The sequence below is a fragment of the Cimex lectularius genome, unplaced genomic scaffold (assembly GCF_000648675.2).
Source record: "Cimex lectularius strain Harlan isolate CLEC.00 unplaced genomic scaffold, Clec_2.1 scaffold207, whole genome shotgun sequence".
NCBI classification, from domain to species: domain Eukaryota; kingdom Metazoa; phylum Arthropoda; class Insecta; order Hemiptera; family Cimicidae; genus Cimex; species Cimex lectularius.
In genome coordinates this window covers 890,677-904,990 of record NW_019392835.1, presented here as the reverse complement: position 1 = coordinate 904,990, position 14,314 = coordinate 890,677, and the positions used below count along the sequence as shown (strand labels likewise).

The window sequence follows — 14,314 nt, the reverse complement described above, 5'->3', positions numbered from 1 at the left end:
ATGAAATATTTGTAACAAAAATTTATTAAGCTATATATCAAATTAAGAGAAAAATCGTTTAAAAAGAATTAATTATCATTTATTATTTTGTAATTTATCGAGAATTAAGAAGAAATTTTTATATTTAATTTTATTTAACTATTAATTTTAATTTCAAATAATTTTCATATGGTCTTCTAAGATTCCTAAGTCCCAATAATTTTATATAAAAAAATACCCACAAACATATCATAACATATTCATATCATTCTACTAACTTTTGTAATGCTTTTGTTTGTTTTTGATTTGTATTTTCTATTTTGTTTTATCTAATTAACAGGAATATATCTGTTAGTTTCATTAAAATTTTTAGAATAAGAAAAAATTCAAAATATAAATTTGTGAACAGTTTATTTCCTACCATCTCCTAAGGATTTTAACATTAAAAAATGTTGGGTTTAGAAGGGAAGTTAGTGTCACAAGTGAGATTCGAACCCACGACCTTCGGCTAAATACGCCGCTGCTCTACCACTTAAACTATTGTGACTTCGATCCACTCGGACACCAACTTCCCTCTCAACCCACGTATCCAATTTTCCATCCTTTTTGCCTTTTTCAATCGGACCACGAGAAATAACGGATTTAATAAGTAAAACAAAGTATATCTTCACTAAAGCCCTCCGTGGCCATTTCATTTCTCGCCGAGAATCGAATCCTGACTACACGACATTTGAAAAATGGCAAAAAGGAGGGAAAATTCAAAAGGTTGGGTTGAAATGAGTGGTTAGTGTCCGAGTGGATCGAAGTCACGATAGCTCAAGTGGTAGAGCAGTGGCGTATCTAGCCGAAGGTCGTGGGTTCGAATCCCGCTGGTGACACTGACTTTTTTATATCAACTAAAAACCTTAATTAATTGAAAGATATTTATTGGTCAAGCGGACCATGAAAACTAGTGCATTTAAAAATGTTGATTTTGACTTAAAATTGGTCAATTTGAAATTAAAAAGAGTTAATTTGAAATTAAAATGGGTAAAATTGAAGTTAAAAAAGTTAATAAGCTACACCTTAAAATGAAAAATAAGAGTCCTTTACTTTTATATTTAATGCTACATAATTTTTTATTTTAATGTAAATTAATTTTCGTACAGTCTTCTGAGATCCTTAACTCCTCGTTACACATATTTCTCGCCAGCTCCTGTTTTTTATGCTTTTAAAAATAGTTAATTCCAAATTAGAAACATATTAACTTACACATAAACTTACATAATGAACTTACACATCTCACTTTTATAACTGAATTTTCTTTAAAGGTTAAAAATATAGTAGAACATAACTAAAACTTGAAAAATTGACTTAGTTTAAATGATGTCTTTAGTTGGATTAGGTTCCTCGTTATTCTCCATATGTAGTTTCCGGTTGGTGTTAAACCTAAATGCGTTTGGATTGAGATCGGCAGTCAGAATAGATGATCCGGAGATTATCTGTTTCGATCAACCTACTCTAAATTCAAATCCCAATCGGTCATATTCCTAACTCGTCTATGTGTGTAAAAATATAATAATATGCTCAATAATATTGGTGTGTAGCGTTGGAAAAAAAGTTAGATGAAGAATGAAAAAAATTACTGAAATTTTATTCATTTTTCTAAATTCTTAACTCATTTCGCAATGTTATAAATGGGTATACTAGTACACTTTTATATAGGGTGTTGGTTATCGTTCCTGAGAATGCGGGCCTAGGTTTCGGCCGTGAAAACGACACGGGGTCGGATTAAGAGAGTACCTCTAAAAGCCGACCAGCATCCGTCCATATCCGTTCTCGATAATAGGTTTTGTAAATAACACGATAGCAGGGATCGTCACCGCAATCCCTTCGATCATGAAAGGATTACGAAACCATCCTTGTAATACTCGACATAAAGCATTTTTAAGTCAGGAAGGTTCGAGAACGTTATTGTGAAAATTCGCCAAATGCTATAAGTGTGTGTGATGGCCAAAGAACGTTACTCAATAATTACTAATATAAATTATACTAATACTTCATCTACTTAAGATGAACATTTATTTTCAAAATATAGCCTATTGCGTTCCAGTTTTTCAGACCCAGTTAACTGGTATTCCTGTGTCCGAAAATCTCGTGTGAAATTTCGGTAACTCCAAAATGAACCAGATCAAAACGAGACGACTAATCTCTGGTCTATTCGGCGGTAGTGTTGAGAGTTTTATTTTATTAAGATCAAGGAATTGTTCGTCGGAAAGGAATTGTGTCCTGGAGCGTTGACTAGCTAGAACGGAACCGTTTTTTGCCTTAAAATTTGGCGTATAATGTTTCTACCAGTTAAAAAGAAAAATAGAACTCATGGACCTTCGTATATACAATAAACGCACAGATGGGATTGTTTTTCTCGATTCTCTCTTGCAACTGGAAAAGCTGTCCGAGTACAGCGCTTAAGATTTTGCTAGTCGACTGGAAAAGTTCGGAAATTCTGTGATTGAGTTCAAATAAACCAACAACATAAATAATAACCGGTTAAGGCGTTAGACCTGGATCAGTTTTCAAGATTACACGATCAAAGTTTTATTTTTCAATGTTCATTTTTGTAATTGGAAAGGTTGGATGAAAGCAATTTAAAAATTGTCAATGTGTTTCAAGATTTTTCCAGGAAACCCACAAAACGTGGCAACTATGAGGCAATTTTAGCTGCATCCTTTCCAGATAGCGGTAGATTTCAGAGATTACGAAACATTCATCAGGAACCAAACTGTAACTGGTAACTCATTGAAAGTTTGGATTTTTCTTAACATATTCGTTATAGCCGTCTTTCTAGAGACGAGGCACCCCCTCTCCATATTCGGACTTCGTCGTTCCAGAACGACGTACCTCTTCTAGAAAAACCCCGTTTCGAGGCTTGTTGTACGATGTTAGGGTTAGTTTTGGAATAGAACCGATATCACCGTTAGTACTGCTTTGACACATTAGTGTGAAGACCGTTTTTCGTTCGACTTGTTGGAATTTTTCTACGATTTTTTAAAAAAATTTAAAATTTTGCAGTACCTCGTGTCTTCACAAATCAGTGCCATAACGAATGTGTTTCAATGTTTGTTTTAATGAATAACGAATCATTCAAAGAATGTTTTAAAAAACTCACTCTCAACACGACAGACAACACATCTACACGGAAAACAAGCACTTTGAGCCCTGAAAATTGAAATTTTCTAGCATTGTATAAATTCAATTTTTTTCTCACATCCTACATGTATTTGTAACAAATTTTTATAGCATTTAAGCATTTAACAATGTTTATAAATCCCAGGCCCTGAAGATGTTCTCAATAAAGATCGAAACGTTGGCACGATAAAGAAAATGTTTTTCTGAAACCTACATCACACCAGACCGCATCTCACGATTTCTGAATAATTATCGATTAACGGTCACTAATCACCACACACAGAAAAATCATGTATTATTTTAGACAACATTAGCACTCATAAATTAATAACGGCTTACAATGATGTCGATTGAATTATATTACGTTTATTGTGGTATAGACGTAAGTTTTGATGGTGATGCAAGCAGATGCCATCCTATCCATGGCAATGAATACCACTTCACCAACAAGTCCTTATACCAGAAAGGGAAGAGTGGGCCAAAGGAACACTTGTGAAGGCCAATTCCTGCTGGTGTACTGACGGCTCAAGAAATAGGTGCGGGAAATGGTGTCCTCGAGGTGAATCGGAAGACTGAACTGACTTTGAACTTTGGTAGGTTTATAATTTTCCAGTCTGAAATCATAGCAATCGAACACTATTCCAGAGAAATAAAATTACTAGGAACAGAAAAGAAAAAATTGTTGAGTTACTGTCCGCGCCACTTCCAGAAAACAAGAGTATGGAATTTTATTTATGGAATCCCCGGCAGAAGTCAGTATAACCAATGACCTGACCTAGGCGTAGGTTCCTGGGCATTCGGGACATAGAGGCAATGAGAAAGTTGACATGGATAAAAAAGCAGCCCATATGAATTCTTGAGGCCCCGAAACCCTACTATACATTCATAAATGTGCATATTGCCACAACAAAGGATACATCCAAAAATGGATCGTTAAAGAGACCGATACCAGAGGCATGAGGCGCACGAAGATATTCACAGAAGGGCCATCCGCAAGACTTACTTTGAATTATTGGAAGGTAATTGCAACAGAACCAGGGTTCCAGATGGACTCCTGATAGGGCTTTCTAAGGTGCACCGGATAAGTACTGACAGAAGAAATACCGTGCATAAATTGCCAAAAAGATGAGTCAACATTCTGTTTTTTTAGGGGTCTATACAGGTGTAGATTCTTACAACTAGGAGATGAAAAGCTTCAAGATCCTACTCTAAGGAGAAGCTGGCGAGGGTTTGGAGGTACTAACGACCTGAAACAGGCCAGCGAGGAAAAAATAGAGGAGCATAATAGACCTACTCAGATACGAGGTGCTCAAGGCGTTGTAGCCGATTCATTAATCCTTATCCCTGTCCAGTATGTGTGTTATATGTTTTTTTTTTAATATTATGCCATATAATATGCATTAAAAAACTGGAAATATACCATAAAATTTTCTTTAAATATATTAAAATACGATGCATGTCTAAAATATCACCGGACCAGAAATTAATTTTATTTTAACTAAGACTTTTTTCTATTTGGTTTAGTACTTATTCATTTTAAAAATGAATGTCAGAAAAATTCAGATTGAAAATACCCTGAAAATGTCAAAAGTTAGCTTTCGAAAACGTACGCCGCTTTCTTTTTTATCTATCATATCTGGATTTTTCGAGCAAGTAACAACTTTCAAATACGCACATCCATTTTCCCCTCTATCCCCCGGGCATAAATAAAAAGTCGCGAGTGAAGAGCGGAAAAAACTGCATGAAAAATAAATCCCAAAATCAGCTTTACCGCGTGAGAACCTTGTTCGGCATATTGTAATCCCCGCCTTGGTGGCTCCTGTTTCAATTGGAGGATTTGTCCTTTGTCTTGGAAGCCTGTGCCGAGAGGTTTAACTTACAGGATCCTCAAGCCGCACAATGATGAACAGACTGGAGTGTGTTGGAATTAGGTTTAATTCTACCTAAGAGATCGTCATCGACTCACCTAATCGTGTGTAATCCTTGTTTCTTAGCTAAGTGAGACAAATAAGCCAAATAAAGCTATTTAATCACAAATAGTTAAAAAGGACATCTAAATAGCAGAAGATTGTTTCCTTCCAAAATGTTAACAACGATTGGTTTATTTGTTTAAAATATGTACACTAACATTATTTTCCAAAAAAAAACTGTTTTTCCTTCCCTCTTTTCATTTCTTTAGTTGATTTTATTTTGTTCAATGGTACCAGTAACGTATTTTAATGGGCATAAGGTAGTCAGGGCTGTACAATTTATAGAGGAAGAGTAGAGCCAAAGCTGTGTCGCCATGAGATTGTGTAGGTGCATGGTCTACTTACATCTACAGGCGATCTCGAATCATCATTTGTCCTAGCGCAGCTGTAAATAAACTTAGAAGTCTCTTATGGCATGCCCCACATTTTACCATTTTCAGCAGGAGGTAACACACGTTGGGTTATTATTTTTTATCTAAGGTTTTTGGTTGAGATGAAAAATTAATGTCACGAGCGGGATTCGAACCCAGGACCTTCGGCTCAATACGCCTCTCCTCTATCCATTTGAGCTATAGTGACATATTTGTCATATTTTACATATTTATCAACTGGACAAATCAGTGTCAATATTTGACACTAACTTTTCATCTCATCCAAAAATCTTAGATAAAAAGAATAATTAATTGGAATAATTAATATGGTAAATTAGGACCACTGAGAAAATATGGACTAATTTCACATTGAGCTTGGTGCGTACAATACTTAGAATGAAAAAGACTACAAAGTTGTTTCCTTTTCTGCTAGGACCATTGCCGAAGTGTCGTCTGTAGGTAGGTATATGTAGGTACACCATGTCTTGACCTTCAGGAATGACGGCATGTTGTCCAGAAGAGCCGACGACCCTGTTTATAGTCGAGTGATGACTTCTTAACTTGTAGATGCTACGCCAAAGGCATGTACATTCTAAGGTGATAAACCTGTACAATCGAAGTCAAACATAGACTCTGAAATGGCGTCGCTATCCTAAATCCTATTCGGATGTAGACTAATGACACTATATGCTCCGAAATTAAGAGACCTTCCTCGTTCAACAACCAACTCGATACTGTCGAAGAAAATGTTATACTTCACATCATCGAGCCACTACTAAATACCACCTGAGGCCCCGTGCTTTACGGTGCCTCTCACCCCTGTGTTTGGTTTAAATTCAGACCTGCTGAAATTGGATGTCGTACTTGTCTCATTAGACTAATCCCATAGCAATAAAGAAAAATATGAAAGGTGCACAAATTTACATATGCTCAGACAGCCAAGCAGCCATAAAGGCACCAAATGCGTTTGCCTTCAACTCCAAACTTGTCTCGGTGTGCCTAAATTGGCTAATGACTCTGGAAAAACAAAACGAGATTAAATTAAATTGTCTTCCTGTACATTAACCCTTAGAACACAGGGTGTCCAACAAGTTAAAATACTCTCTTACTCATGGGCCCAGAAGGACAACCAAGTGCACCATAGTGCTGGAACTGACAAATAAATTCAGATAAAAAACTCGAGGACTGGAAAAACGCACCATGTACGAGACAAGTTAAGAGATATAAATATCTCAAAAAGCAAGACGATGAAAATCCTCCCCTACAGCACGCAGGATTTAAATAAGACCGTGCCTTCTATACCGGCCACTACCCTCTCATCTATCGTCTTAGGAAGATTGGCAAAGCAGAGGCAGAACCATGCCGACGCAGTCAGGAGGAACCAGAAAGATCGGCACATATTCTTTGTTTATATGAAGCATTAGCCCGGTTAGAATACAGCCATAAAAGGTCCGCTAAAAGAGACTAAGTGAAATGCTTAGCCTTATAAGAAAAGTGGACTTTCCAAGGTATGGTTATAATTTATAATAAAATAAATGTCAATCCACAATAGATCTACTTAAATCGCAGTGGAGGAGAGGATTGTCATAAATCTATATCAAGTCCTCCAACCACCTTAAAAAAATCCCATAGCTACGACTAAGTGCCTTCCAGAATACAAAGATTTGGGTTCTGAAGTCAAATATGTTGCTTAAGTTGGTCCCAAACATGGATTCCGTAGTGGCCTCAACATGCACTCCATTTCAACCTTGTTCAGGTAATTATACATAATGCGGACTCTATGAGGACTGGCGTTATCATATGTTATCAAGAATCTCTCACGATAGGCAAATGACAATATACAATATCCTAGCTCCTCAATAATCTCTTGTAACCCCTCTGGAGTTTGACACCCCTATACAACCAAATCTCTGCAGGAATTGAAGGAAATACCACTTCAGGAACCACACAGCATGACGTGTACCTCTTTCCTCAGGGGTTGATTTAAAATTGAAACCTACTCTCATCAAAACAAAGAACTCTCTTCCTTTTTTTCAGTACAATCTACATGTTCGCGTTGCAAATATTAATCTTCCCATATTGTGAGCTGCCGTGAGGAGGGCACCACGTGCGAGATATGATGGCGCTCAGGTTATCCAGTGATCCATCTTCATATAGTCTTGCTGAAATGTAAAAAAATTGGGCTTGCCTTAAGAGACTACTAAGCTTATTTCCAGCTGTGCAAGGACAAGTGTTGAACATAGATCGTTAGATATAAGTACGTTATACGTACACTCAGTCTTCAGCCTACAGTATCAAACCCAGGTACGTTCCTGGTTACCTCCTTTGGTCGTGCTGAGAAAGACTCTAACCTCAGAGACTCTAAGTTACATAGTTGATTGAGCTTCATGTCATATCAAATAAGCCATAAATAGATAAAATCTCGTGTTGAAATGACAGGTTTTTATAATCCAAAATATATTTTTTATGAAAAATGTGCTTCAATCTCAGTACATTAAAAAAAGCTAAGGTAATGTTTTAATTTTAACTATAGTAATTAGTGTAAAAGTGACCAGATTAGTAAATTTTTTTTATTGTTGCAGATTTTCCAAAAACCAAAACGAACTTGAAACAACCACCTTTGGATGGGGTAAGTGTTCTAAAATAGCAATTTTGATTGTTATAATTAATGTGTTTTTTCGATAAACCGCAAGGTCATTTTTGCTAATAGCTCTGAGTCGAGTCTATTTACTTGTTTCTCTTATGCATTATTCTTTTCTGCATTTTTTATCCTCTGCATTTTTTTAAATTCTAGCATCATAGACTTGGGACACTGCTCTTTTCACCATTCATGCAAAGAACAAGGATACTAATATATATGCTGATATTTTGTCAGCAGCCCTCTCACTTCACACAAATATATACATACATACACATTGTAGAGCTACGCAATAATTATACATAATATTTACACAACAGCCCACTCTCGTCCACAAGGACTGTCTTTATGTGTCTAGACCAAGTGTGACACACTGAGCTACTTTTGTCTACAAGCGGGAAACCTGCGCGGAGGTATGGCCGGTATCCGCACAGGTATCCGTGTGTCAGTCGAGTATGGCCTATCTTCAAACTGGTGAGCACGATTCCTTCATTGTGTTTCAGACGTTTTGTTGGCTCAATCGTTCTCTTGACACGCAAGATAATTTTTTCCTTTTTGCTCATTTTCTTTACAGTCAACAGTTCGACCGGACGTTTTTATTTTTGTTTTTCAGTCAATTTTATTTGTTACTACGCCATTATGAGAATTCCGAAAAATGAGAATGGTAGTTATTTTATTGTTGTTGTTGAGATGCCGACCTCCAACGTGAAGTCCGATTGTTGTAAAAATTCTAAGATACAAGCATACCGTCAAAGTTTCAACCAATACCAAAAAAAAAATTCGATTTGTAATACTTGAAAACAAATCAATGTTGTGTCACCCCAGAAGATCGGTATAACATGAGAATGTTCAGTTAGGAAAAATGTAAGTTTGGGGAAAAACAACGTGGAAGTTCACAATTTAACCCAGCTCAGGAAATGAAAAAGCCATAATTTTTATTACTTATCAGTGCGTTATCTCGACGTTGTATTGGCGGCTTCTTAAATTCCTGCATAACAAGAGAATACTAAATTTTTACTTGATCGTCGGCACGTAACAATATTTTCTTTTTTTAATCTTGAATGGAAAAATCTTCTCTTAACTGGGGTAACCGGCATAGGCACACCTGCTCACAAACACTATCTTCACAATAAACTTAAAAGAATTTTTCCCTTTACGATAAGAAAAACAACTGTAAGCTAGCAGAAACCTGTTTTGTAGTATATTGCTGACAAAAACAACAGCGATAAAATCATTTCCGATCTGTAAGAAAAACTGATCTGAAATTGATCCGAAACTCCTGATTAACTCGACAGCAATTGACATAAAACGTACTAATAAAAACAATAAATTATCTTTAATATTGGTAGGTCACAAACTGTAACTATTGTCTCTTCTAAAGTCATGAAATGATTTTTTTTTAGCTTAATAGCTTTTGTCATATTTAGAACATTTTTGAAATCGTACACATAATCAGTTACAAAACATTGGCTAAATTTTTATTTTGTATTTTATACCAATTTTTCAAAGTTAATTTTACGAAAATTTTCTAATTAGGGCTCTGAAGAAGGGATAATACGTTTTTCCTAGAGTTTTTTGTTGTGCACTTGTCTATAGAGCCATTAATCTAATCGATTTCTTCTCAACCAGATTGGAGAATTTTTTTTTATCTTGCAATCAATTTAAGCACTTGTGTTCCAGAATCCACTTTACGATGGAGTCAATTAAGCCGGTTGGTTTTCTAATTTTTTTAACAAATGCTAACAGAATTAACTGAAATAATGATCATTTTAACAAAGTTTCTGTTGAGTTGGGTCTGCCCTTGCTGTGGAACTCCATAATTTTATCACACACCACCAAAAATCATTTTAATAAAATTTGTTGCACTCCTATAGTCGCTGTCGTTAGCTTCTAACTATAGCATTTTTTTGTCAAATTAACACTTTTTACCTTCATTTCTTAAAATTTCAAATTGAAACTTTTTAACGTAAAATTAACACGTTTTTCCATGAAGCGATGGTATTAAATACAACCATGTAAAGTAAAGTACATGTTTATTTCAAGTAGTTCATTCAATATACAAAATTTGGGATTTTAAAAGAGTACACAAAAATTAAATATTATTGAAAGTATAAATCATTTAAAAATAAATGTTTCTTCTACGAATTTTCAATTTTAAATGGTATGAAATATAAGTATAAATAAAAAATACATAAAATAAATATATAAATCCATTAAAGCATTAAAAAAACTTGTGGTGTGAAATATAAACACGTAAAGTAAAATCTCTGTGCTCGAGATAGTTTTGTAAATATAAAAATTTGGCCTCTTAGAATACTACACAACAATTTTGTATAGTTTTGTAACTAGCATGTGTTGAGAGTGAATGTATTTATTAACGTGAATGTGTAGAGTGAGAGGGCCGATGGCGCAATACTGAGCACCAACATAGAGAACTTCGACTCTCAATTAGGTTGGTCATGTAACAGATTATGAAAGATATCGAGTACTCCACCACCCTAACTGACTAAAAGGTATGTAAATAAGAAAGAATGTATTTACAATTGACTGAGAGCGTGAATGTGGATCTTTTTGATTCTCGAGGCCTGCAGGTAATTTAATATAAATTACAAGAGCTGGAATTCTGATGAACTGTGATAAGTGATATGCTCAACTCTGCGGATTTGAGCTTATATAAATCCATGTCCTAAAAAATAATTGTTATTTTAGTTATAATTAACTTTCATGTGGTATTAATTTAAAGATTGGAAGATTAATTTGACTCTAAAAACCTATATTAATTGTTTGTTCATTTTTATTTAAACGATTGGAAAAAGAATGAAGAATAAAACATGCAAATATGCGATTTTTGTCGACTTTTTATATTCGCTGAATCTCAAAATTTCAACGGACATTAAGAAAGACGAAAAACTCTTGGAATTTCGCCCTCTGTGTATTATAATCTGATCAAAATTAATCAATTTTAAATTTATGTTATTTTACTTAATGTTGCCTAAAAATCTTTTTAAAAGTATACAAAGTTACAGAGGAAAAGATTGAAAAATGTCCAGACGGGCCGGGTGAATCGGCGGGTTAAAAAAGAAAATGGGCATTCTTTATGATATAAGCATTTACGACAAAAATATTACCATAAAAGTCCGTTTTGTTTCATAATCATGTACGGTCCAGCTGTGTATTAGAAAAGGGCTATTCTTTTCCGTTGTTTTCACACCGAACGGGTTGTGCCTTCCTTACTTTTCCAACTGACTACCATATGCTTTCCCTGCGTCCGTCCAACATAAGAGGTCCCAAAAACCTTTTCAAAGAAGTTCACGCTTGTCAACCTCCATTTAAAGTATGCTAATACCGTTCATGCCTTTTTAATAAATTCAGTCCCCTCACCACCTTGAGAACCGTTTTAATTAAAACTCCTAAGGTGAATTTTATCTTTCTGGAAACTTACGACTACCGATTTATGAATTCATGAAATACGAGATGAAAATTTATCTATCGAGTTCATCTCTTTCTTAAAAGTATTAAATAAATTTAGTATTCAATTAAATCAAGAATCTGATTATATTTTACTTTTACGAAAATTGCTTAAAAATGACAAAACCAGAAAGCTTTTAAACTTTTTGAAGAAAGATTAATTAAAAAGAAAGTCGTATTGTAAACGCAGAACATTGGTTTGATTTTTTCAACTTTGTTTTGAACGACAAATCATATTAAAATTTTGATGAGAAAATATTTATTGATAAGCAATAATTTATGAAAACATAATAAATCATACAAAATTGCCAGTGTATTTACACTATTGGTCCATAAAAACGAGATACGAGAGAAATAATTTATATCCTATAAAACGAAGGTGTAAATATAGGGTCACTGATTTTAATGATTTTTTTAAATGATAATAGGTCGATAGGTATTAAACACATATGATTGAATTCTTGCCATTGGCACTATGATCCAAGAGAAAATTAAATAATTTAATTACATTTTTAAAATACAATTTTTCCTTTGTTGTTCATGTATTTCAATGTTATTATATATATCCGTAAATTTTTATTTGTATATGTATAATAAAAAAACAGAATGAAGGTTTGGATAAAATGAGGACAGATATATAAAATAGCTCCAAACACGAATAAGCGCTTTCAGTAAAGTAGGCCCAAAAATATTGGTCGATTTTAACCACCCGGCACAACAGTTAAATATGAATTTTAATTAAAATAAAAAAAATGACATTTTTGAGTTGGATTGACCAGGGGCGATTTTATTTTGTTTATTATATTAAACTACGTAAAAATTCATAACACCTCTGGATTTTATCTTAGTTCAACGCTATTCGAAACAAAAAGTAGAATTGTTCTCATTTCAATCTATGCCAACAATTTTTATACAGGAATGGCTAGATGTACTAATGTACAAGGGAAAAAAATTATTTCATCATAAGAAAATACAGTAAGAAATACTGTATTACAGAAAATGGAATTGTTCTCATTTCAGTCTATGCCAACAATTTTTATGTTTTATTTCATCATAAGAAAATACAGTAAGAAATACTGTATTACAGAAAATGGAATTGTTCTCATTTCAGTCTATGCCAACAATTTTTATTTTTTATTTCATCATAAGAAAATACAGTAAAAAATACTGTATTACAGAAAATGGAATTGTTCTCATTTCAGTCTATGCCAACAATTTTTATTTTTTATTTCATCATAAGAAAATACAATAAAAAATATACTGTATTACAGAAAGTAGAATTGTTCTCATTTCAATCTATGCCAACAATTTTTATTTTTTATTTCATCACAAGAACATACAGTAAAAAATATACGTCAAATAATTTAAAAAGTTTTTAAAAAAGGTTTTCTATCTTTGTTGTGCATGTATTTCAACTTTATCATTATTCAAGACGATCATTCCATTAGATATATTTTCAAAGGCAAGAAAATAATAAGCAGAATTGTATTAAATGAGATTAAAGAAATGAAAAAATTCCAAAAACCAACACATTCTTCCTGAAAAAATTGATTAGTAATAAATCACATTTTAAACTTAAATAAGAATTTTAAGGCAAACAAATAATAGAAATTATTGGCCTTTCAAACATATGGATAATTTTTATTATTTCTTTTTTTACTGTTCTCAACAGCAGAGGTCATATAAACCCTCAGAGTGCCGGTGTTTTTGAAAAAAAAGCCCATTTGAAAGTATGTCGGGTTTGAATGCAGGGCCGCTGGATTTGAACCCGGGACCTTTACCTTATAGTGATGAACGCCGTGTCAACGCCTAAACCGTTCCGGCCACCGACGTTCAGTAATTAATTTTTATTATTAACATTGTTTTAATTGTATGTACATCTTTGTGCCTCCATGTATGTGATACGTGTTATTTATTGGAAATAATATATTTATTTACGTGAAAGAAGAGATTTATCCCCAACTACCCGGAGGAATGTCGAGTACTCTGGAGCAGTGTGAACGATTACCTAATGATCACCGTAATTGACTAGGCCCTGAGCTGAAATTAGCAAGTTCAAAAATTCGAGAAAGATAAGAAAAGAAATCCAAAGCTCAGGAAGACTGGGCTGGCGAATGCCATTGTAGTTTGCCGACCGTAAAATTACAAAAAAATTCAGGGCATTTTGTCCGGTGTCCTGTTGTTCCATTCAAAATTCTATTACTCCTCTGGATTCCGACCAAATACTTTATGAAATTGCTGGAAAGGAGGATTGTTCGGACCTTTCGTCCGTGTCAAAAAATTTGACATTGCATGATTATAAGTGAGAAAAATAAAGAAGAAACTGACAAAAACTCCTCAAACATTTTGTTTTCTCCGTCTAGTTCTAATTTTTTCCCGTAGATCACAGGATCTATTCCAAAGTTACGCGTTTTTTTGTGATTTTCGAGAACATCCTGAAGCATTGGGAAAAAGAAAATTTTAAAAGAAAAAAATTCTTTTCTCTAAAATTTGAGCTCTGGGTTTTTCAGGGTGTTAAAAATTTAATATCATCTGTGTTTCTTGATATTATTGAAATTTATTTTTCCAATAGGCAGCTCATCTCAAATTGGCCTGTACCGATGATTCTTTCCGTGTTTTTACAAATAGATTTAAAATGTTATTAAATATTTTAAAAGTTTCATTGAAATCGGTGATCCTTCATCTTTAGCTTTCATTTTTAGTTAAAATATAGAAAAATA

General features: G+C 33.9%; 1 protein-coding gene across 1 annotated transcript in view; it reads left to right on the top strand.

The window, feature by feature from the left end:
• Positions 1-8,078: 8,078 nt before the first annotated feature.
• The window catches only part of LOC106667249 (TWiK family of potassium channels protein 7-like), a 196,244-nt gene continuing 190,008 nt past the window's right edge, over positions 8,079-14,314 (top strand). The window contains exon 1 of the mRNA XM_024228586.1: positions 8,079-8,117. The gene's annotated coding sequence lies outside the window, so the exon portion shown is untranslated. The remainder of the gene's footprint in view (positions 8,118-14,314) is intronic.